The 25,641-nt window shown below is 45.3% G+C and overlaps 1 protein-coding gene across 2 annotated transcripts in view; it reads right to left on the reverse strand.

The window, feature by feature from the left end:
- The window catches only part of CGNL1 (cingulin like 1), a 170,246-nt gene extending 150,677 nt beyond the window's left edge, over positions 1-19,569 (reverse strand). The window contains exon 1 of one of the 2 annotated variants that reach the window (XM_027553903.1): positions 19,472-19,569. The gene's annotated coding sequence lies outside the window, so the exon portion shown is untranslated. The remainder of the gene's footprint in view (positions 1-19,471) is intronic. The other variant, XM_027553904.1, reaches the window with a different exon arrangement.
- Positions 19,570-25,641: the final 6,072 nt, after the last annotated feature.

The following is a 25,641-nucleotide window of genomic DNA, read 5'->3' on the forward strand; positions in this document are numbered from 1 at the left end:
CAGGTGGGTTACACGTCTCTCATGAGACTCAAGTCCACTCTGGAGTGTGCAGCACCTCCCAGCACCACAGGGCCTGGGCATGGCAGGTGCGCAATAAATGCTGGCTTCCTTCCCCTTTCCTCCTTACTCCAAATATAACAGAAAAATGGCAACACGACACATGCTTACAATACCACTAAGACTATTCCTGGGCCGTCCATTCACTGCTTTCCTATTTCATTACAGAGGCACCCAAAACACCCCCTTTAACAGAACCTTGCTTGCACCAAAACAACTCCAATTGTGTGTTTAGCACACATACATATATGTAGTGGAAAATAAAAAGGAAATACACCTCAAATTAGTGATTGTGTATCTTAACGGGAGAACTGAAAACAGTTTTTAATTTTTATCTTATACATTTCTGTATTTTCCAAAAGTTTTACAATAAGCATCTGCTGAGTCAAAACTGTTTGATACAACACAGTCCCACTACACACTCCCCAGAATGATCAAAATGAAGATGACACACACCACCAAGTGTCGACACTGGAGCCACTGAAACTCACTCACTGCCAGGTGGGCGTGTCAGCTGGTACAACCACCTGGGGATCAACGACAGCTCCATACACATGAAGACCCAGCAACTCCACTCTTAGATATACACCTGAAGAACCTACTTACACATACAAGAAAGTGACACTATCAGTAACAGCCAAGAACTACAAACAACTCAAAAGTCCATCAACAGCAGATATATCAATTATCAAGGAATAGGAAGACAATGAAATACACAATGAAAAGTTAGCAATGTATTTAACAATGAGAAAGAACAGATTATTGCTATATGCACATCCATTGATGAATTCCAGATATAGTGGTGAAAGAAAAGCCAGGCACTAAAAGAGTACATACTATATGACTATGATCCCATTTTTATGAAGTTCAAGAACAGTCAAATTTACCTATGGTGATAGAAACTGGATACTGTTATCTTTATGGGAAAACAGTGACTGGGAGGAAGCAAGAGAAAACTTCTGGAAGATAGTAAACATTTTTTATATCTGTGCTTCCTACTTAAAAAAAAGAAGAATAAATTGGATTTACACCATAGCTCTAACTGCTTACTAGCTGGGTGTTGTTCAGTTGTTCAGTCATGTCCAACTCTTCTGCAACCCCATCGGCTGTCCACGGGATTTCCCAAGCAAGAATACGGGAGTAGGTTACCATTTCCTTCTCCAGGGGATCTTTCCAACCCAGGGATCAAACTCGGGTCTTCTGCATTGGCAGGCAGATTCCTTACCACTGACCACCAAGGAAGCTCACTAGCTGTGTGGCCTTGAGCAAATTTCTTAACTTCTCCAAGTTTCAGTTTCTAAACTGTAAACGGGATGAGAATTAAACAAGGCGATGCATTTAGTGTTTAACACAGTCACCAGCACAAGGCAAAAGCACAATACATAACAACAGAAGCTGGACAAACATCCCCTAGGTCTTACTATGCACTAGCGGGCATTGCTGTACCTCTCCCAGTTCCTGTTCTTATCTACTGCTCAATGCCAGGAGGGCAGGCTGTGAGCTAGGCTTTCAGAAATGGTTTGTGCAGGACATCAACCACAAGCATTGCTCCTAAGGAGGAGGAGGAGGAGGAGGAATCACTAGTTATGTGGCTGCTGAGGTCTCAAAGGAAAGGAACTGGCAGGAGGTACACATCAGGATTAATCACAGACTATTGGAGAGAAAAATGGCTTTAGCTTCTGAAAGTAGTAGCTGCTTTCTGCAGGAGGAGAAAGACTTTTATTCCAGTGGAATAACTCATTTTAAATTGAGGAGTCATCTGGGAACTGAAAGAGCTCATCTTTCTTTCCTAAGGAAAGAGAGGAGACAAGTCACTCTCTGTTAAATGATTTTCTATGTTGACTGGCTAAATTTACTGCCCTTTAATATATTTCAGATTTACAACTAAAATAATTTTTAAAGTATAGGCCTGCTGTATAAAAGTAATTTAAAATGTTGGTCATGAAGCAAGAGACTCAGATTATACAAGACAGTTTTAGTGAAATGAAACACTATAAATGGAGAATAGTCTCCAATTTAGAAGATCAACCAAGACTAGGAATGACTCAACATATCATGCAGAAAAGGAAATGGCACCCCACTCCAGTACTCTTGCCTGGAAAATCCCATGGGGGGAGGAGCCTGGTAGCGACCATGGAGTTGCTAAGAGTCAGACACGACTGAGCGACTTCACTTTGACTTTTCACTTTCATGCATTGGAGAAGGAAATGGCAACCCACTCCAGTACTCTTGCCTGGAGAATCCCAGGGACGGGGGAGCCTGGTGGGCTGCTGTCTAAGAGGTCGCACAGAGTCGAACACGACTGAAGCGACTTAGCAGCAGCAGCAGCAACATATCATGAATTTTTGCTTCCATTAACTTCTATTTTGCTTTCAACTAAGGCAAGTGAGCGCACATGGATCTTTACTGAACCCCACCACTTTCTAGCTCTACCACCTCGGGCAAGTTACTCTCTCTGTGCCTCATTTTCCTCAACTGGAAAATGGGATGATAATCAGGTTATTAAAAGGAGTAAATGAGTTAATAGATATTAAGTGCATAAAAGTGCCAGGCACTACCAAGTGCTATAAAAGTGTTCCTACCATCACTTCTTTTTTTTTTTTTTTTTTTAGTGTTTCCACTTTGTTGCTCAAGCACCATCACTTCTTAATCTTCAGATGAAGAGACAGAATTCATCTAAAATTGTGAAACTTAATCACAGACTGTGCAGATATAGGATAGACTGTCTAATATCCAGAGGAAGCTGTGCACTAAGATCATGTCAAGTAAATATGAAAACATGTGGTTTGCAGGTGCACACATGCGCATGCAAACACCCAACCCTTCCAAACCCCTCCCTCTTCTCACAAATAATTTCAGTCCCTCTAGAGCAGAATGTGCCAATGATCCCAAGTTCTTCTGATCCCAAGATAATCCCAACAAAGGTGTAAAATGTTACTCTTCTTCCAAATATTTCCAACGGCCCATTAAAAGAACACACACTGAAAAGGTATGTTTGCCTTTCACATTTCAAAAACTGGAACCTTCCCGTAGCACACTTGAACAGCTGAGTGGATGATATTCAAACATGGGCTCTTTTCAACCTGTAGCAGAGGAGACCTACTAAAACCTTACACTTTCCTCCAATTGTGAGCACAGAAAGTTTTTCATTTTGTTCCAAAGGAAATGATCTTAACACAGCTCAATGATATCATCACTGTCTGAACCGAGTGGGCATCCGGTGGCCATGACAGGACTAAATGCTAAAACCCAAGGGTATAAAAGTTAAAAGCTACTCAGTGGAAATGTCAGTTACAACATTCATTCTTTGATTGGCAAGAATCAATCACAGAGACAGAGAACCCTCAAGCGAGGGAATTATGAAGAGTATCCAGCAAAACCTAAGGGTAGCACCGGCCTTACCCTCCCCCCACCTCTCCCAATAAAAAGCTTTTCAATACCCACAGTATTCTGCTTTTCTAAGTGGAAGAGAACTGCTTGAAAAGATTACTTAATTCTTTCACTTCACCAGTAAGCACATTTACACCTTTCTACCAACACTAGCCAGTCAGATCCGAAATCCCTATCTCACTATCTGTGGTTTTTCTCTATTATCAGAGTGACGTAAATAAGACAGCAATTTTCTGTTTTTTAATATATTTTTAATTGGAGGATAATTGCTTTACATGTTGCATTAGTTTCTGCTGTACAACAACATGAATCAGCCTTAAGTATACATATATATATCCCTTCCTTCTTGAGCCTCCCTCCCACTAAGATAGCAGTTTTCTAATTCACTAGTCCAGAGTATCAGAAAACTTTATTTTGTTTAAGAAATAACTGTTCGTTCTGTACTTCATAGACTTGAGGACACCCAGATAGCTCTCCACCAAACACCACCTGCAAACACAGCTGACACAGGACAGGGACAGTGATGCCTATCTTTGCTCTACCTTTAGCTGAAAACCTTGTTCAGCTTTATTATCCAGAACTTGGCACATCAGCAGATGAGGAGGAGAAAGTTGCACACTCAGGTTGATTCCTAGCAATGAATTAGATTCTGGGAGCTCAAGAGAAAAGCAGGTAATGGCAGCCATATTTTATTTGCAAAATAAAAATTCCAGCAGGGTCTACTTTCTTGCTGATGTGAGATGCCTGGTTAGGTTTTGGCATTTCATTAAGTTGCTTTGGGTCTTGATCGAAACAGTCGTCCCTCAAATATGTATTTGACTCTACTATGTATAAGACACTATGCCAGGTGCCAAGGGAGATTAAAAAACGACCTTATTTCACTCCCAGACTCTTTACTTTCCACAGCCTCCCTAAACACCGAACAGAGACGAATGGCACTTCCATCCCCTCACAACCATATTTAGGGCCCTTGTTTTACTCTCCTTAAGCCCCCGTGAATACTTAGAGAACAACTATCGTTTTATTATTATGAAGGTTAACTCATACTGCTTTTTTATAAAATACAAACAGTCAAGGAGGGCATGAAATGAAAAAGAAAATTTCCTTTCCAACAATGCCACCAATCCTACAGCCCAGAAATAAGCACGTTACTTAGGATTTTTTCCAGAGATTTACATTTGCAAACCAAGAATTGAGATTTTTTTTTAATGGGATTTTAAACTAATGTGCACCTTTTTTTTTAAGAAAAAAAAAGTCTGTTTTATGAATTTTTCTGTATCAGTACTCATAGATTTGCCCAATTCCATAATGTGCTTACATGGCATTTAACCAGTCCCTTTGAAAGGCATTTAGGCTACTTCTACTGTTACTCTATCACAACGTTGCATTGAATATCTTTGCATGTTTGCCGGCACACTTCCGCAGGTATATTTGTAAGATAAACTACTAACTGTAGTTTATCTACAGGAATGTGTATAGACAATTTTTAGTTTTGAAAGATAATGTTAGAAAAAAAGAGAGAAAAGGAAAGGGAAGGAGGGAGGGAAAGAGAGACGGAAGCAAGGAAGGAGAGAGGGCTGGAAGGAGGAAGGAAGGGAAAGAGAGAGAAAGAAAATAAACGCTGTGGCCAACACCAGGGGCTACCTACTCACAGCAACTGCCGCTTTCTTTCTGGCCAGCAAAGCTCCATTTCTGCCCCCTTTTGTCCCAGGGGACAAATGCTTTGTCCCACATGCTTTGAGAAAGCTGGGCCCTAAGACTGGTCTAAGCAAGCAATGGGAGCCCCCTCTCTCCATGCCAGTCATCAGATGAGATGTGGGCATCTGGCCCAGTTTTGCCAATGGGGCACAGAAGAAGTTCTGGGGGTGGGGCTCCCAGCAAAGGTTTTCTCTGGTTTCCTCTTTTCCTGCCTCTGGATACCACATATCACCTGTGTACGAGGATATGGTGGTTGGGAACACGAGGAGCCAAGCTGGAGGTCAAACGTCAAACACTGAGGCTGGCAAAGAGGAAACTTAGCTGAGCCTTTCATTAATGAACCCCAAAACTGTGCTAACTCTGGACTTCTGTTTACAGGAGATAATAAAGATACTTACTATTTAAACCACTTTTAACTGAGTTTTGTTTACTTGCAAGTGAAAATATTCCCACTGCCCACCTGTTCTCTAAAAAGAAGCCCACTGGACTTACAATTCCATCCAGGGCACATGCGAAAGCATCTATCCCCTCACAGCCTTGGCTTCATCAGGGTTTAGTCCCCATGTGTTCTCAGGGTATTTTCTCTTAATGGCCAGAGTGCTTTCTTCCTTGGAGAGTCTGGCAGCTCTCTCCCCAAATAAGGACACACTGCAAAAAGGTGACCCGAAGACGGCCAGTATTTCATTCTGCTTCATCTGCAACACAGCACTGAGACACAGGCTCACCTGGTCCTTCAGAAGAGTAGACGCTGTCACCCTGGGCCGTACGTTCCCCAGTGCCTTAGAGTCAGACATGACTCTGCTAGGCTGGGACAGTCACCAGGGTGTGGAAGGACAGCCCAAGACTGGAACCTGGATGACCTAGTTCAGATCTGCTACTTATGAGCTGGCTGGCTGAAGAGATGTCACCCAACCTCCCATTCCACATTCTTTGAATGTAAAAGGCTGGCTCCTGAAACTAAGGCCCAGGGTCCTTATTAGGATAAGATGGGGACAGGGCATGTGAAGGTGACGACTGTCACAGACTATTAGAGGCAGGAGTGAGGCTGATCCCCACAGATCTATGCTGAGGGGGGGCCAGCCCAAGGGCAGGCAGATCGCCCATCTCCAGCCCTTTCTGTTCTCCTGTCACTCCTGCCATCACTGTGGGCAGCCTGTGAGGTCAGGACTAATAACCAGAAGGAAACCCAACCAACCACATCCACTCCTCCTGGAGATAAGTTGAACTCCCAGGAGCAGCATCACAGTCAGTGAATGTGAGATGACGTTCAGCCAAGAGTCAGTGTGTGCCAGGGTCACTTACAATGATTACTAAGGCTCAGACTGGCACCTGGGCAAAACATGTATGATTCTGAGCAAACTTCCGGAAGGTTAGTTTGGCCCATGCTTTTCTCATCCCTCTCACTCACTCTTGAGCATTGTGATGGATTCAATCTCTGTTTTCTGCACTTCACTCCCCTATATAATGGCGTCATGTGTCCCCCTTCTGCACCATGACTTTGCAGTACTTCCCATGAGAATGGCCTGAGTATACTTCCCCTCTGCACTGATGTTGGGCTTGGCCATGTGATTTCTGTTGACTAATGGTTATGAGCCAAAGCCTCAAGAGGCTTCATGCATTTCTACCTGCCCTCTTAGGCTACTGCCATTTGCCGTAAGGTGAGCATGCCCTAGGTCCCAGAATAAGCACATGTGGAATAGACTCAAAGCCAAATGATCAACTAAGTAGAAAAATAAATCCCTGTGGTTGTAAGGCACTGAGATCAGGGATTGTTTGTTATGCGGCAACATCATATAGTAACCTAATACAAACATCTTAAGAGCAAATATAATGATAAGTTTGCCTGGCACCAAGTAATCAAGCAATAATAAAATATTTGTGCTTAAGAAAATTTTAATTCATTCACCATTCATACAGGTACAGAGAACTCCTACACGTAAGGCACCACAGTAGCCCCACAGGAAGCTGAACATAATGAAAAATATGAAAGTAATCATTCCTACAAGTACCTTTTCAGTCTAGCAAATCCCCAAGCTTCCTAAATTCTACTGGAGGAGAGCAGTCCATGCTGACAAAGCTTCTGTTCATTTCATTCATTCATTCACTCACTGCCCTGGGTTAAATCACAGAAGGGATGAAATTCAGTATCTATGTATTTAAAGATCTGATTCTCATACTTATTAATGGTGAAATCTACTTCCTTCTACAAATGTATTCTTAAAGACAGAAACTAGAAACTTGTTTGTCAAGCACTTGAATTATTTTTAATGAACTCCTTTGTTCTATTAATCTTCATTTATTCATTCAACATATGTTTACTGAGCACCTATGATATTTCAGGCAGATGAATGGTACCTGTGCTAGGAATCAACGCACACAATTCCTAGCCCCAACCCCTGGCTGCCCAGGTGCACCACTGACCACAAAAGAATTATTTAAAATTATGGTTGACAGCTCCATGTAGTATCTAAAAAAATGTTTTTAATAAAAAATATATATATATTCCTATAGTTTAACTATAGGTTTAATTCCTATAGTTTAACCCCAATGTCTTCTTTCAATTTTACTTTTAAAAGAATTCTAGGGATTTTCCTGGCAATCCAGTGGTTAAGACTTCACCTTCCATTCCAGGGGTGCAGGGCTGATCTCTGGTCAGGGAGATAAGATCCCACATGCCTCGCAGCCAAAAACATAAAAAACAAGAGAAGCAATACTGCAACAAATTCAATAAAGACTTTAAAAGATAATAGACAGAAGAATTCCACCCCACTTGCAAATGTGGCGATTTCACCATCTTGCCTCTCCTTTTATCAAGGAGGACAGAGAAAATGGGTTTTGACCGCACTCCTCCTCACATTACTGCCACACACAGAGGTGTGGGAGACTCACATTTAATAACCTTTGGCATGAAGTCTTCAAAAGTCTTTGGGAAATCTAAATAAATTACATCCACTGGTTTGCCCTTCTTCCCACATTTACTTTCTCCCTCAAAGAACGTAATAGGTTCATCAAGCATGATTTCCCCATCCGCACATCATGCTTTTTTGAAGGGTTCTGTGATCTCACCCTCTCCCATGGATTGCACAAGCCTGCTGGGCATGGAGGTGAATTAGCTCTGAAAATAAGGAGCATTCCCCGATTCTAAGCGGGAGTCACAAAAGGGAAGCATCAGAGTAATAAGACCATACACGCATATCCCTCTCTATGCAGACCTGTTCCAAGCACTCTATACAGATTCACTCATACAACGTAGAACCCCAGAGGCAGGAATGGACCTGGGCAGTCCAGGGCCAGAGTCCAGGCCCTGCAGCCTCTGCAAATCCCAACATGTGCCAGGGACTCTGGGCTTCCCTACCAGCCTGTCCTCAGCCAGCTTGATGAGGATCCCCAGGAAAGAAGCAGAGAGGGAAGGCCATCCTAGAGATGTCCTTTATTTCAGGACACAGCTTTACCCTGGACACTCCTCTGGGATAAATTCTAGTGTTTCCCACAAAAGGAGCTCGTAAGCCCCCCTAAAGCTGCCAACATCCTGCTTCCTCTAGGCAGGGCCTGCTCACCACTCCAGAAACAAAGCAAAATGAAGAGCCTCCTAGTAGTGAAGGGCCACGGCCACAACCCAAGAATGCTCTGAAGCCTGGCTGGAGGCCTTGCCTGAAGGGCCGGCATCTCAGAGCCCTGAGCTGCTCTCCCACTACTAAGCTCAGAAGTGCAGGAGAGGTGGGGGGTTGGTGGGGGGCAGGCGTTGACACGCCACCTCCTTTCACTCTAGTCTCTCTCCAAGAGCTAGTTTTACATCTCTATGGGGCTTCGGGCTTCTCTGAAACCTTCCATCTTGGGTGGCTGAACGGGTGGGGGAGGAGAGAATCCAGATTGTCTGGGTCAATGACATGCTACAAATCTGGCCCAGGGCCGCCACCTGGAAATCTAAAGCGAAGGATATTATTAAAGTCACAGGTTAAGGATCCCTCACTCCACAGCTCCTCATTTAGAAGCCTGCAGTGGCATTAAATGTAAACACTTCCCCAGAAAGCTTTAAAACAGAGGGAGGTTTTTATTAAACGACTTAATTGAGGGCCACTTCTCATGTGGAAAGCTTTTTACTGGGAGGAAGAAAAAGGCCTGGTGGGTGTTTTCCAGACACTTGTTTTTTTAAATCTGCCATGCTGTCCTGGGGAAATGAAGCACCACTCGAGGCAGATCTGTGCCCTGGCTGCTAATTCTTCAGCAGAAATAAAAAATAATAAGACCTAGTCCCCGGCAGCATGGAGAACCCAGCATGGCAGTGTTAATTCCAAAATTCATTTCAAGGGTCATTAGAATCACTGGACAGAAAAAGTAGGAAAATTAAGACTGGCCAAAAAGGACCCAGATTAATGAAGAAAGATATTCTAGAACTTGAAATAAGGACATGATGTGGTAGAATAGGTCTGATGAAACTGAGGCTTGGGTTACTCTACAAAGACACCAAATAAAAGGAATGAAGAGTTGAGGCTCACTACAGTGCATAGATGGACCCGGAAAACATGATGCTGAGCGAAAGAAGCCAGGGCAAAAAGGCCACATGTTGTATGATTGTATTTAAGATAGTCAGCTAGACTGGCAGTGCCTGGGCCTTCGGGGAGATAGGAACGTGAAATGACAGCTTAACGGGTACAGGGTTTCCCTCTCAGGTGACGAAAAAGCCCTGGAATTAGTGGTGGTGGTTGCACAATGCCGTGAATGTACTTAGCGTCACTGACCTGAACATTTTAAACTGACTAAAATGGTCAATTATACACTGTATGAGTTTTACCGTAACAAAATAGAAAATAACTGGAATTACAGAAAAATCCTCTTTCAGCTCCTAACCCAGGAGCAATCACTTCCTCACCTGAGTGCAAATATACAAGCAAAGTAATAAATAATATTATTTTACTAATAACTCATTTTTTGAGCTGAAATTCCCAAGTACACTAAGCACTTCTGAAGTCTACATCACTTCCCCCACACCTGTCTTCAGGTAGGTGGTGTTATCATTAGCCTGACGCTACAGGTGAGGAAACCAAGGCATAAGGAGGTGCAGGAGCTTGCCCCAGGGTCAGCAGGCAAACAGGGGAAAAGCCAAAGGATGAACCCAGAGGGAGCACAGCAGGGAGTTTACACCCAAACTCAGAGTCAGAATCATACACTCTGCCACCAGAATGCTTTCTGGGCCTGGTTTCCCACATCGCCCACAACACAGACATCCCTTGGCTGTTGAGCCTTAATCCCTTTTCAGTGGCATTTCCTAAGTGACCACTTATGCACCAAGTTCTCTGGAAAAACCGCATTCAAAATCACATGTCTGTAGAACTACTTCACTTGGACAGAGTTATCTTCATGTATTCTGATTTATTCTCTTAGTCCTTGGAACAACGTGGTAAAACAGGAGGGCGATGCAACTGCCTGTCCTTTCCTGGGGAGAAAATCAAGCCGCCGAGGGTCTGTAGTTGACCTCGGGCCACACAGTGGGTGAAGGCGCCCAGCTTCTACTCCGTGCCCCACGCTGTTGTCTTCCTGAGGAGTCAGGTTTAACTACTCTGAGACTTCCAGGGATTTTTTTTTTTTAAGCATATAAGTTATGTATATGTAAATCTATATGTATATTTATATGTAAATAGATGCACGCAATTACAAATGAAGTTAAGGAGCAGTTTAATGGAGAGAAAAGCAGCTCTTCCTACATTTTGGGGGCACCTGTGGGGTAACCCAGAAGCACCCACAAAAGGTTGAATTTCATTCCCTCCACTCCTCTTAAGAAAGCAGGACTCTGCCTCTGGTCAACAGCTCTCTCTGATAAGAGACGTTAAAAGCTACCACCGGGGTTTAGAGATGCCACCCTGCCACGGCTCTCAGCTTCCCACCACTGACTTTTGGGGCTGGTTAAGTCTTTATGGGGCTTCCCTGGTGGCTTAGATGGTAAAGAATCCACCTGCAATGCAGGAGACCAGGGTTCAAGACCTGGGTTGGGAAGATCCACTGGAGAAGGAAATAGTAACCCACTCCGGTATTCTTGCTTGGAGAATTCCATGGACAGAGGAGCCTGATGGGCTACAGTCCATGGGGTTGCAAAGAGTCAGGCACCACTGACAACTAACACACAAGTATTTACTGGGGGGCCATCCCGTGCATTGTAAGGAATTTAGTAGCATCCCTGGCCTCTACCTCCTAGATGCCAGTAGCCACCACTACCCCCAGGTCATGACAACCAGGATGTCTCTAGATATTGCCAAATGCATTTGAGAGCCACTGCACTATGTCAGTGGAGAAGGCAATGGCACCCCACTCCAGTACTTTTGCCTAGAAAATCCCATGGATGGAGGAGCCTGGTAGGCTGCAGTCCATGGGGTCGCTAGAGTCGGACACGACTGAGTGATTTCACTTTCACTTTTCACTTTCATGCATTGGAGAAGGAAATGGCAACCCACTCCAGTGTTTTTGCCTGGAGAATCCCAGGGACGGGGAAGCCTGGTGGGCTGCCGTCTATGGGGTCGCACAGAGTCGAACACGACTGAAGTGACTTAGCAGTAGCAGCAGCAGCACTATGTCAGAGAGATGTGACCCTCACAGCTCTACAAGGTAAGAGTTATATGCCCATCTTACAGATGAGGTAATAGCCCTGAAATGGATAAGGAGCCTGCCCAGAACACCACACTCCTTGTGAGGGACAATGTGACTTCCAAGTCAAGCAGATGAGACACCCCCTACACTCTTACCCTACAGTAGGGAGACAGAATGAGAAGACCAGAGGCAAATCTATCTTCTATCAGCTTGTGTATTAAAAATACTAAAACTATGCTTTGCCCCAGGAAGATGGACATGGACTTGAACACTCCCAGGGTTTGATTCTCAGCTCTAAAGAAAATACACTCTGCTTGTAAGAACAGTCTCAGCAATGCCTGGAAGGCTGAAGGGCCTCCTTGACTCACAAAGTAATCCACACGGGGGTATGCATGCCCTTTGAATAATAAATGCTTTAAGCATGAACACAAACAGCATATCTCTGATCATGAGAGCCTGAAATACTTTAAAAATATGCTTTTATCAAGAATTCCCCAATTATTTTGGTGAACAACCCCCCCTCCCCACATTCTCACTCTTCTTAGCGCTCATCTGTATTTCTGCTTAGAAACCACTGATACTGGTAGAGAGACATGAAACACAAGATACCACGTTTCAATGGGCTGAGTGACATCCATTCTTCCTCCTACAAAACTTTATCGAGCATCTATTTCCTGCTAGACACAGGGATGCAAGGTCAGTCAAGAGATCCCTCCTCTTTGCAGGCTTGTTTACAGGGTTTTTTGGGGGGCAGGAGGGTGCTTCCTCCAACATGTTGGCAAAGGGCACTGACCATGTTCCACTTGCTGAGATAAAGGTATTTGCAAGCAGTCAACAGTCTGTGAAGAAATGAAATGAGCGGTGAATTGAGAGGATGAATGAAGAGGCCATGCAGTAACCAGAGAAGCACAGCTCAGGGCCAGGAGAGTTTGAACCCTTGATCCAACCACTTGGCAGGTGCACAAATCTGACAAGTGACCCAGTTTCTCATGGCCTCTCTTCCCTCACCTGTAAAGTGGGTTTATGATAGCATCCATCCCACAGAGTTGTTAGGTTGAACACTCTCAGACAGGGCTGGAGGTAGAGGCTCTAGAAGCATTTGCTATTATTATGCAAATCACTGATTTGGGCAGTCCTCCTGAGAAGTCCAGGCTTCCCGGGTGGCACAATGGTAAAGAACCCACCTGCAATGCAGAAGGAAGAAACTCAGATTTGATCCCTGTGCGGGGAAGATCCCCTGGAGGAAGGAGGAGGAAATGGCAACCCACTCCAGTGTTCTTGCCTGGACAATCCCAGGGACGGGGGAGCCTGGTAGGCTGCACAGAGTCAGACACGACTGAAGCGACTTAGCAGCAGCAGATGCCTCACATCCAGGACACTGGGCTCACTGCAGTTATCCAGATCCTTAGCAAGAGGTGGTAGTACCCTGAGCAGACCAGACCTAAAGAACTAGGTAACTAGTGGCTCCAATCCTCCCCTGTTCCCTACTTCCTCTCTCCCTCTAACCTTACACTTCCTTCCACCACCACCCCCCCACCAAAAAAAAAAATGCTTACGGGTGGCTTAGGGCAATGCAGACAAGTTAGGGCTGAGCTGGTCTGACTACAAATGGGACAAAGGTGCTCAAGTCCCAGTCCTGAAGTTCACAAGTCAGAAAAAAATCTTAAATTTGGTAAACTCCAGCCAGCCCTTTGCAAACTGCTGCTGCTGCTAAGTCACTTCAGTTGTGTCCAACTCTGTGCAACCCCATAGACGGCAGCCCACCAGGCTCCCCCGTCCCTGGGATTCTCCGGGCAAGAAAACTGGAGTGGGTTGCCATTTCCTTCTCCAATCTTTGCAAACTACTCTCTCTTATCTCCTTCCTTCCATTCTTTCTCTATCAGTTCCTCTCCGACTCCGAAAGCTTTTACTGTAATCACCACTCTCAGTAAACTTTCCAGGTTTTTGATATTTGACTAGGGCAAGGAGAGAGGCTAATCAACTTTTCAGTTGCTGCTGTGGAATTCTGAGTAAGTCACTGTTTTAATAAGGAGGATAAAAATCTCATAGGCAAAAATAGTGGAGAAGCAATTTTTTTTTTTACAAAAAGCTATCTGTAATACAGCTAAAACAAAGCTCAAGGATATGGATTAGTTCATAGGATATCCTAGAACCTCTTTATAACTTTGAAAACCGGACCATTTCTTTTCCCTCTGAAATAAAATCAAAACAGGGCACCCGTTATATAGAGGCTCAAACTCTTGAACTGGAATCTGCAAACGCCACCTCACCAGGTCCCTCACCTGGGAAAAAACGAGACCAACAATACAAACATCGCTGGATCTGTGGAAGGAGTATTAGTCTCAGGGGTCCTCCTCCCTGAATGGACTCCAATCTGCAAGGGAAAACAGAGTGCCTGTTTGACAGGCAGCAAAATTCGGGGCAAGAAAGCCAGGGGGGATCAGAGGTAAAACTCAAAAGAATGACTGAAGCCAAAACTAGAAAATCTGAATCATTTTGCCTCAGTCCTCTGGGAAAAAGAGATAAGCAAGAGTGAAAAAATATTAATAATAAAGGAGCTTTATAGATTCAAGAAAACTACAAAGTAACAGCCTGAGCATTATGTACTCCAAAGGCAAGCAGAAAGTCCTGTGATTGGGCAGCAAGGGACAGAATCTGCCCTATAAACAAGAGGCTATGGGCAGGCTGGCTGGAATATTCCACCTTCACAACCAATGCTCTGTGCTCTAATCCCAAACACTAACTCCAAGACGACCCTCTCCACCGAACCAGTCCTTCTTAGGGTGAAATATAAAGCTAAAGCCCACTGTAGTAATGGACACTCACACAGTAACCCTGTTTTCAAGTCACCTTTCCTGATTACAGCTCCATGCACCTCTAAAACTTTCTCACCTATAATTTTAAAAGCTTGAGGTAATTACAATGCAGCAAAGTTTTGTTTTTGTTGCGAGTACCACATAAACAGGAATTGAATGTCCACAGCTTCATTTTGCACCAGGATGTTCAACACTGACTTTCGTTTTTAATCTCTTAAGTAACAACCAATTATCTCCAGAAATTCAAAGGTTTGCAGAACTTGAAGAAATGTGGAGACGATGTCCCTCTAACCCAGGATTTGGGATCCATTCAGAGCATTTCTAAACAGCCTAATCTATCCTCTCCATTTAAAAAGCCAGAAAAAATAGGGTTTCATAAAATTTCCCTTGAGATGACGAGACCACAGTGATCTTCAGTCTAATATTACACATCGTCTCGTAGAGGAAAACAGTAAATCAATCCAGATCTAAGGGGACTGTGGTGTTAGAAAAACAAAGCACAGGAAACATAATTTCTCAGTCAGTTCTGCTTTAGAGGCACAAGGAGCAGTGGAAAGGCTCAGCTTTGAATTCAGGCAGACTGGGTGCTCCTGAACCTCAGCCCTACCATGTCTTCTGAGCATCTTAGCTCCCCGGGATCTTTTTGGGCCTCAGTTTCCTCATCTGTAAAATGAGGTTGCTGCCACCTCCCTCTCAGGAACATACGGGTTTTAGAGACAGAACCCAGGGGCCCAGCTGGCTACCTGACATGTGAAAGGCAGACAGTCAACAAATGTGACTCCTCTTCAACCCTGAGGTTATTAGCCCTGTGGGTCAGCAGTTTGGAAATCACTTTCCCAAAGGGATCACTGTGAAGTCATTTCCTGTCCGTCTCAGGAAACCGGAGCTAAAGGAACAAGAGCATGATAAAGAACCAACGTCCACACGCTGCCCAGAGCCATAGACAAGAAGCAAACCACCTGCTTGCAAAGTACTAGGCTGGCCAAAAAGTTCCTTCCAGTTTTTCTGTAACGCCTTACAATGGCTGCTGTACACTCCTCCCAGCTCTGTGCACAGAAGGCCTCTACTCACTAAGCTTAGGCTGCCCGTTACCAACACGCCAAAAATGGATCCAGTAACATTCTCCACCAGCTTCACCACCCAGATCATGTCCCCACACTGCTTAACTAAGTACTCCTTAAGCAAATCTCATCCGCCAGAATCATGCCTCCTCTTTTCTCACTTCCCCTTGGCATGACCTGTGTACAAACCCTTACCTCTCGTCCATCAGAAAAGTATCTGAAATTGGTTAAACTTGACGTAGGGACTTAACACAACTGAAACCTAAGAAAAACTTTTCTTGTGCCTGCTGTGCTAATGAATTGAGAAGGTATCTATCTATCCAGGTGGTGTCAGCCAGGTGGTACCCAGCTGCCTTCACACTCATCGTGAGGGTAAGAGTGCCCGGCTCACTATCAACCCTGGTTTCCATCTCCACCAGATTTCAAGCTCCGTAAGTCATGGACTGTACCCTGTTTACCTACACCCAGCAAGCACTACAGAGCTATGCCAAGAGTGGGGACTGTATAAGAACTAAATTTGTTAAAAGAGTGAATAAAGCAATGAAACAAAAGCAAAAATTTGATATGAAATTTAAGATGAAGTTCTCTCTTCCCAAGGGATATTGGTTTAGGAACAGAAGACAGTGACTAAGAAGAAAGGGAAAGGGGAGTTGGACTGGGATGATTGACTGAAAACTCCAATAAACTCCCCCTATGTGAAAACCAGAAATCCTGGTGCTGGTCCCATCAAATCCCCTTTTTATTTTTTTTCCACTTTCAGGATTTTCATGGCATAATTTGTTTCTTGATAACAGCAATGTCATGTGACAGAATAAAGTAAGTACTTGGACATTCAGGGGAAATTACCCAATTTTAAATTCCCCTTGAACTTTGTTTTTCTTCTCTGATGCCAACCTCTCAGCCAGTTCACCGCCCTTTAGTGCCAGGATCAGAGGAGGAAAAGAAAGAAAAAGCACAAAATCAGTTGAGTTTTTTAAAAAGTGTCAATGGCATCTCTTAGATATATGGCTTGCGGTGGGTGGGGGGGCCATTGAGGAAGTTAAGGAGGCCATTAAATTCTTTAACGACCTCCTACCCCATGGCACAAGCAAATTAACTGTCCCTACTTGAAGGGAAAAGAAAAAAGAAGCTAATAGGGCAGTCTATTCCTAACACAAATCAAAGATCACTCTTCTGAAATGACACATATCCTTTCTCTAAATAAAGAAGACCCTCACTACCTCTTTCTTCACTTACTTTCTTCTAATCTCTAGAATATCAGAGCTGCTACTCCAAAGGGAGAAATGTTTACATAAATCTGTTTAGGTCCATATTTACATATACTTTTTCTTTTTTTCCAGAATGTACCATTATAGTCAGTTTATGGCTGTTCAGGTGCAATTTTGCAGACACTAAGACTGCAACAGTATCCTCAAATGAACATCCCCACCCCCCAAATGGAGACAAGATTAGTAAATTAAACCAGTCAATAAGATGGCTTCATTTTGTTGGCCTGGTCCAAAAAAAAAAAAAAATTCAACAGTAAGAAAACACTTTCCATATGGTCTTTTTCCCCCAAAGGTTGCGGTTTCGGGTCAGGGGCCACCCTGTGAGACTATGCACTCCACATAACCTCTATTCTCAAGACAAGACAATTAAGCCGGCTGCCACAGCGTCCCCACTTGAAGCAACTGAACAGTGATAGAAGCAGAGATAGGAGCATGGTGGTGGAAGAAGGTGGGAAAAAGAGAAAAAACAATGCTACAGTTTGTATTTTTCAAAATGAATGCTCTTTTGACTCACATTAGGAAACCAGAAATGAACACAAACTTTCCCCCAACTCTGGAGGGCATTATCTTAAAAGGACGTCACACCACTACAAATACAAATGTAATATAGAGGGACAGTACCTAAGAAAAAAATAAAATCCACTGGTTTGTGGCCAGGTAGCAGACAGATGGGAATCTCATGCAAACATCATACTTAGGTACCACAGTAAATTAACCAAGATCCCAGGAGACTGTCACAATAACAAACACACTTTAAGAAAACAGATGATCAAATGCAGTCAATGTATACATATATTCAATATTTCCTTAGTCCTATTTCCCTATCATTTTTACAATCATTCGACAAGTGGTGAAGGTCTCACCTCAGATGTATCATGCTACTGTAGGCATTAATTCCCTAACTCAGTTATTATTCTATCAACAAGAAATATGCAGTTATTACTTATATCTGCTGGGCTTAATCACATACTAGGAATAAACCCAATCTACGCAGTGAAGCCTAACACACATATTAACACCATGTCAACTACAAAATACGGATCTTGTGTTCTTAAAAGATTTCCCCACATTTATGTAGAATCATTATCTGTGCCAGAGGATCTCCAAAAGCTGACAGATTCTTAAATTATGTTTCTTCCTTTTAATCTGAAATCCTTTCCAAACAGGACAAGTCAAACTATCACTTAGTTTCCCTGAATAAGACAACCCTACTGACTCTTGCAAGGACTTCATGACTTTAATCCCTATACTCCCATCTCCTTGGCAGAAAGTGGACTAGCAGTATTTTCTGTTAACAGAGGGGCAGAAGCAAAGGGAACTCCAGAAAAAGGCACCATCTGCAGTTTAAAGTTGGAAAGCACCAACCCACAGGCTCCTCAGGTAGAGGGTGGTTTACAGAAGACGGAATCAAGAGCAGCTGAGAAGACCTCCTCTAGTAGTGCAAGGAGAAGGCAATGGCACCCCACTCCAGTACTCTTGCCTGGAAAATCCCATGAACGGAGGAGCCTGGTAGGCTGCAGTCCATGAGGTCGCTAAGAGTCGGACACGATTGAGCGACTTTACTTTGACTTCTCACTTTCATGCACTGGAGAAGGAAATGGCAACCCACTCCAGAATTCTTGCCTAGAGAATCCCAGGGACGGGGGAGCCTAGTGGGCTGCAGTCTATGCGGTCGCACAGAGCCGGACACGACTGAAGCGACTTAGCAGCAGCAGTAGCAGCAGCAGTAGTAGTGCAAAAAGCACGCCCCCAAAGCACATTAGAATCACCTGGCGTTTTAAACGCCATTGTTCAGGCTGCGCCCCAGCTCAGGATCTCTAGAGGTGGGAGAGAGCCACAGCAGTTTTCCAAAACTCTCCAGATGTGCAGCCAACTTTGAGAACAAATACCCCAAAGAACTCCCAACGTGTTTTGAACAGTGCGTTGCGAGCAGCGTTGGAAAGGTACGGCAGCCTTGGGGTGAAGGGGTATACACCGAGTAAATATACAAACTTTTAAAAATCCTGTGTAACTAACTCCAGCATGACAGCCAAGCACCTGTGAAGAGGCCAAACAGTGATGCAACTTGGAAAAGTCCCTTGGAAAGCTAGGGTATGTGCTGTACGCGAAGCGGGGGCTTTCAGGACGACCTGCCTGGACCGGGAACGTCAGGGAGAGGGAGACGCCCACCCGCCCTTTCTTTTCGAGAGATGGTTGGGACCAGCACGCCCCGAAATAAAGGAAAAACAGGGTCGGACAGGGACAGAGGTGCTCGTTTGGGTCCGGGAGGAATCCTAGCTCACTCGCAGCTGTCACTCAAGACCGAGGGTCGAGGCAGGGGGTGCTAAGGCTGCCAGGCGCCCTTCGCTGCATGGCGGTTCCGGAGCCTCTCCCTCGCCCGGGGCCCCAACGCGGGGCCCCCAGGAACCGGACCGTCTGTGCTGCACGCCTCCCAGCCAGGCGCGCGCGCGGGAGCCTGGAGCGCACCTTCCAGCCCCAAGGGAGACGCTGCACAAAGTGCGCGGCGGGGGGGCTCTGACGGCCTACCTGAGCCGCTCCGGGTCCCGCCGCCCACGGCGACCCCTTGGCCCCTGATCCCCGCACCCGCTCTCGGCTCACTTACCGCTGCCTACCGGGTCCCGCTCCCGCCGCCTACAGCACAGCCCAGCTCGAGTGCAGAGTCCGCGGCGCCGCCTAGAGGCCGGGCGAGCCCGGGCCCCGCCCCACACGCCTGCCCGCCCCCGGGGAGGAGGGGCCGGCGCCCCCTTGCCCCATTCCCGGCTGGTCCGTTGCGGACTCTGCAGCCGCCAGGCGCGCCCTCCCGGCCCTCCCGCTTCCCCTTGAGCCGCCCGGGCCCTCGGGACACGTCTCCCCGCACCCCGACACCGCCCCTCCTCGGCTCTGCCCGGAACGCGCCCGCCCCTCCGCCAGCACCTCTTCCCCACCCCACCCCGTCGGGCCTCACACTCCTCTCCAACAACGCTTTCTCCTCACCCTTCCCCGGATCGGAATGTCCCCCCACCTCCCCTCCGCCTTCCCCCGTACTTTTCGCCTTGAGCTTCGGCCGTTCCAAATTCCTGGGAGCCTTGCCTGTTTCGCACCCCCGATTCCCCTTCTGTCCCTTGCCCACGGCCCCTTTTCTCCCTACCCTTCCAGGCAGCCTTTTCCTCCCCGACCTAGTCGGAAACTTTAATGTATAACTTTTCTCCTACCATAACCAAATCTACAAGTATTTGCTGAGCACCTATTAAGTCTAGAAATACTGATGGAGAGGTCGCCAAGAATAAATGCCCGTCCCTGTTAGAGAGGCCACACAGCTGACAGCAGTAGAACTGGGATTAACAGTCAGATTTCTGGTGCGTTGTTGAGGCCCGTTCCATGGGAAACTGCAGAATGACGCTAACCAGCTGTGGGAGTTTGAGCAAAAACCGTTTTCTCATCTGTGAAATAGGAGGATACCCACTCCACCATGTTGTGAAGATTACCTAAGAAAACAGATATGGAATAGCATACCACCTGTGCTTAATAAGTAATGTATGTTGACATATGGAATGAAATAAACACTTTAAAATTCAATAAATAATAAAACTTAAAAAGTAATAGTGAATGCAAGAAAACACTTGCAAATCATATCTGATAAGGAATCAACATAAAATATATAAAGAATTCATACAACTCTGTAGCAAAAATACAAACAATCTGATTTTTAAATGGGCAGAGAATCTGAATAGACATTTTTCCATAGAAGATGTACAGATGGTTGACAGGGAGGTGAAAAGGTATTCAACATCACCAACCATCAGGGAAATGCAAATCAAAACCACAATGAGTTATCACCTCACATCTGTTCCGAATAGGTGTGAAAAGGATAAGAGATAACAAGTATAGGTAAGGATATGGGGATGTAAGTCGGTGCCACCACTATGGAAAACAGTATGAAGATTCCCCCTAAATTAAAAATTGAACTACCATAAAATCCAACAATTCCACTTCTAGGTATTTATTCAAAGAAAATGAAAATACTAACTTGAAAAGATTTCAGTTCAGTTCAGTCACTCAGTCGTGTCCGACTCTGCGACCTCGTGAATCACAGCATGCCAGGCCTCCCTGTCCATCACCAATTCCTGGAGTTCACTCAGACTCACTTCCATTGAGTCAGTGATGCCATCCAGCCATCTCATCCTCTGTCGTCCCCTTCTCCTCCTGCCCCCAATCCCTCCCAGCATCAGAGTCTTTTCCAACTCTTCGCATGAGGTGGCCAAAGTACTGGAGTTTCAGCTTCAGCATCATTCCTTCCAAAGAAATCCCAGGGCTGATCTCCTTCAGAATGGACTGGTTGGATCTCCTTGCAGTCCAAGGGACTCTCAAGAGTCTTCTCCAACACCACAGTTCAAAAGCATCAATTCTTCGGTGCTCAGCCTTCTTCACAGTCCAACTCTCACATCCATACATGACCACAGGAAAAACCATAGACTTGACTAGATGGACCTTTGTTAACAAAGTAATGTCTCTGCTTCTGAATATGCTATCTAGGTTGGTCATAACTTTCCTTCCAAGGAGTAAGCGTCTTTTAATTTCATGGCTGCGGTCACCATCTGCAGTGGTTTTGGAGCCCCCAAAAAAATAAAGTCTGACACTGTTTCCACTGTTTCCCCATCTATTTGCCATGAAGTGATGGGACCAGATGCCATGATCTTCGTTTTCTGAATGTTGAGCTTTAAGCCAACTTTTTCACTCTCCACTTTCACTTTCATCAAGAGGCTTTTTAGTTCCTCTTCACTTTCTGCCATAAGGGTGATGTCATCTGCATATCTGAGGTTATTGATATTTCTCCCGGCAATCTTGATTCCAGCTTGTGTTTCTTCCAGCCCAGCATTTCTCATGATGTACTCTGCATTGAAGTTAAATAAGCAGGGTGACGATATACAGCCTTGACGTACTCCTTTTCCTATGTACCCCCAGTGTCACTGCAGAAGTATTTACAGTAGCCAAGCTGTGGAAGGAACCTGAATGTCCTTGATGGATGAATGGCTAAAGAAAATGTGATTTAAACATACAATGGAGTATCATTCAACTGTAAAAAGAGAAGGAAATCCTGACATTTGCAACAACATGAATGAACTTTGAGGGCATTATGCTAAGTGAAATTAAGTCAGAGAAAAAGAAGCACTGTATGATTTCTCTTGTATGTGAATCTAAAAAAACTAACTAAAAAGCAAGCTTATATATACAGAGAACAGATTGGTGGTTACTGGGTGGCAGAACTGAGAGGTGGTTGAAAAGGATGAAGGGGGTGAAAGGAATAAAAAGTACAAACTTTCAGTCATAAAAGAAGTCATGGGATGTAATGTAGAGCATGATGACTATAGTTAACAATACTGGATTACATATTTGAGTGCCAAAGAACTGATGTTTTTGAACTGTGGTGTTGGAGAAGACTCTTGAGAGTCTCTTGGACTGCAAGGAGATCAAATCAGTCCATCCTAAAGGAAATCAACCCTGAGTATTCATTGGAAGGACTGATGCTGAAGCTCCAATACTTTAGCCACCTGATGCAAAGAGCAAACTCATTGGAAAAGACCCTGATGCTGGGAAAGACTGAAGGCCAGGAGGAGAAGGGGATGACAGAGGACCAGATGGCATCACCGACTCAATGGACATGAATTTGAGCAAGCTCTGGGAGATGGTGAAGGACAGGAAAGCCTGGCCTGCTGCAGTCCATGGGGTCACAAAGAGTCAGACATGAATGAGCAACTGAACAAAAACAGCATAGCTGAAAGCTGCTTAGAGATTAGACCCTAAAAGTTTTCATCACAAGGGAAAAAATCTTTTGTAACTAGATGTTAACTAGCCCTATTTTGGTGACCATTTTGCAATGTATACAAATATCGAATCATTATATTGTACACCAGAAACTAATAAAGTGCCGTAGATCAATTATTCCTCAATAAATAAATAAATAAAGTAATATTGATGGGGTGGTGGGGAGATTTGGAGTCTATTTATCCAAAGGAAGCAGCCATGGTCAAAAGAGTCTTTTTGGAGGAAGGGGGGAGTTGAGCTATCCTAGAAATCATGGATCCAGGTGCAGGTGAGTCCAGGAAGACACTCGTGTGGATGGGGTGTGTGAACACTGTTCAGAGTGTGGTCCAGCTTTTCCCAAATGGAGGCTGCCTGCTGGGGGTCACTGAATGCATACTAGGTAGGGTGATGGGGCCAGATGGCGAAAAGGCATCCAATACCAAAGTGAGGGGGCTCAAGTTACCCACACAGTACTTGGACATCTCAAAATGTTTGGAATGGAACTTGCATCCAGCAGAGGGTACTTAAATGACCCTGGGAACCTGGGGTGGCAGACACCTGCAGCCCAGGAACCAGACAAGTGATGGGGGAAGTTGCAGCAAGGAGGGATAGGAAAGAAAAAATTTCCAGAGAAGACCCTGAGGACTTGGGGAGCAAGTGTGTGCAGTGGAAGAGGGGAAAGGGCAAATACAAAGCTGAGGTTTCCAGGCTGGTGGCTTGGAGCACGCTAAATAGTCATGAGTTTTTAATGAGTGATGCTGAAGTTTCCATGGACTGTGAGGTAATGATGGCACTTTTCGGTGGAAATGCCCCCACAGGCAGCAGGAGGAGGGGCTGGAAGTAGAAGGCAAAGGAGAATAAGGGCCAGATCAGGTGCCAGAAGAAGAAAGTGAAATGCCCTTACTTGGAGCTGAGGAAGCAGGGGGCACCAACCAAGGGGGAAGGAGAAGGATCCCTGAGAGCTGTCAGGAAGAACCAGGGAAGCTTTTGATGGATCTGAGTCAGGAAGATCCCCTGGAGAAGGGAATGGCAACCCACTCCAGTATTCTTGTCTGGAGAATCCAATGGACAGAGGAGCCTGGCGGGCTACAGTCCTTGGGGTTGCAGAGAGTCGGACACGACTGAGCAACTAACACACAAACGAAAGATAAGTAGTTAATGAAAGAGAATATTAACCCACTTCTCCCATAGACCCCTGTGTAAGGAGCTGTACAAAGTAGACGGTACATATTAGTTAATAGTCTAAAAAGATTTAATCAGCAACTGACCCTGACTTCAGGCAGGTTTTTCCTGAAAATGAAAATAAGGGGAGCTGTTGGGAGCAAAAAGAGATGCAGAGCAGAAATCAGTTTATTAGAGAAATTGCTTTTGAGGCTGCTACTGTCAAGCTGCAGTTCAAGCCACTTCAACTTCAGCTGAAAATGAATTCCCACCCACCCCAGGCTAAGCTTCTGAAATTTTGAAAGGCATCCTCCCTTTATTTTTATTGCTCCCTTGGATGTTGTTATTGAGCCTGTAGAAAGAGACTTTTTGGACCACTGCAGCAACTTGCCAAAGGAGAATATTCAGGAGGAAGAATAGAGAAAAATCGCCTCTTATCTCCACCAGATTTTGTGTGCATGGGAACCGTGATGCAGAAGAGAAGTGCTGTGGGGTGTCAATGACATACAAGGAAGGAAGCAGAACACAGGAACGGCCATAGAAGGGAAGCAGCATCACGGATTTTCCTGGGGGTCACACTGGGAGGATGCAGTGAATGTGGGTGACAGAGAGAGTGGAAGGGCAGTCACAGAAGATAGGAAGCAGGAAGAAACAGACAAAGCAGAGTGTTGTGTTTGGTTGAAGTGGAGAAGCTATGCTGGGAAGAAGGATGGGGTGCGGAAGGGCACCTGGCAAGAGCCCTCTTGGTTTGAGCCTTTAGAAGGGGCTGCCTTGGTTTGGGTTGGCCTGAGAGTAGAGCCTGAGACAGGACTGGGGATCCCTGGCCCAGAAATGAGGTAGCAGGAAGAGTGAAATAGAGGAAAAGGAGGAAGCCACTGCTAAGGCGTGCTGATGAGACAGGTGCTGCTTGCAATGGACCCTTGAGAAGTGTTGTCAATGCCCCCCAGAATGAACTATCTGAAGGGCAGGAGGGGTGAAGTTATTTTTTCAAGTCTCAAGCCAGGACTGCCCCTGAGGACTATACTCTCCAGTCACCCGAGCTCCCATCCTGAGAGGGGTCCCCGGGCCACAAAGCTCACTTGAAGTGAGACGTCATCAGCACAAAGTGACACTGAGTTTGGGTGGAAATGCCCCGGCAGCTTCAGCCTGTCCAGCACCTGGCTCGCACAGCATTCCTCCAGAACTGGCCTCCTACAGCACACAGCAGCCATTGCTTCTCCCAGAGCTATCTCCCCACTCCATCCATCCTGCCCATCTCAAGTGGAGTGACTCCAGCAAGAAACCTCCTGCCCTTGAACAGTTTTTCCCAGAACCCCAGAGATCAGACTTCCAGCAAGTCCCTCTGGGGCTGGCACCACAACAGCTCTCTGACACCCAGTGAGACCCAACCACCCTTTCCCACAAGGCCTGGCTCTGAGCCAGGGCAGAGGAGAGAGAGGGTCCCCAGTCTCATTTTTAGATTATTTGTGCTTCCCACATAAAGTTAAGAACCTGTCTTTATTCACTTCTCAAAGTGTTCATGCATACACATGCTAGGGGAAGGGACTTCATACACCAGACCCATTCAATTTCTGTTTGAAGTTCTTGAGTCCTTGGGCAGGTCTTCTTTCTGTCTATAGAAAACACTAACCCCTGGGCAAGAATTGGAAAGCCCCGCATGCTCTGACCCAGAAAACTCAACGTGGAGGCCACTTCCTGCTCACTCAACCCCTACACTCTGACTCTGCTCTTAAGTCTCCTTCATTGAGAATATCCTTCCCTCTTGCTCAAATCCTTAAAAGTTTAACTCAAGTCTTTCCTCCTCTGTTCTTCCTTTTTGCCTTGAGGAGT

Source organism: Bos indicus x Bos taurus, chromosome 10 (genome assembly GCF_003369695.1).
Source record: "Bos indicus x Bos taurus breed Angus x Brahman F1 hybrid chromosome 10, Bos_hybrid_MaternalHap_v2.0, whole genome shotgun sequence".
Classification (NCBI taxonomy): domain Eukaryota; kingdom Metazoa; phylum Chordata; class Mammalia; order Artiodactyla; family Bovidae; genus Bos; species Bos indicus x Bos taurus.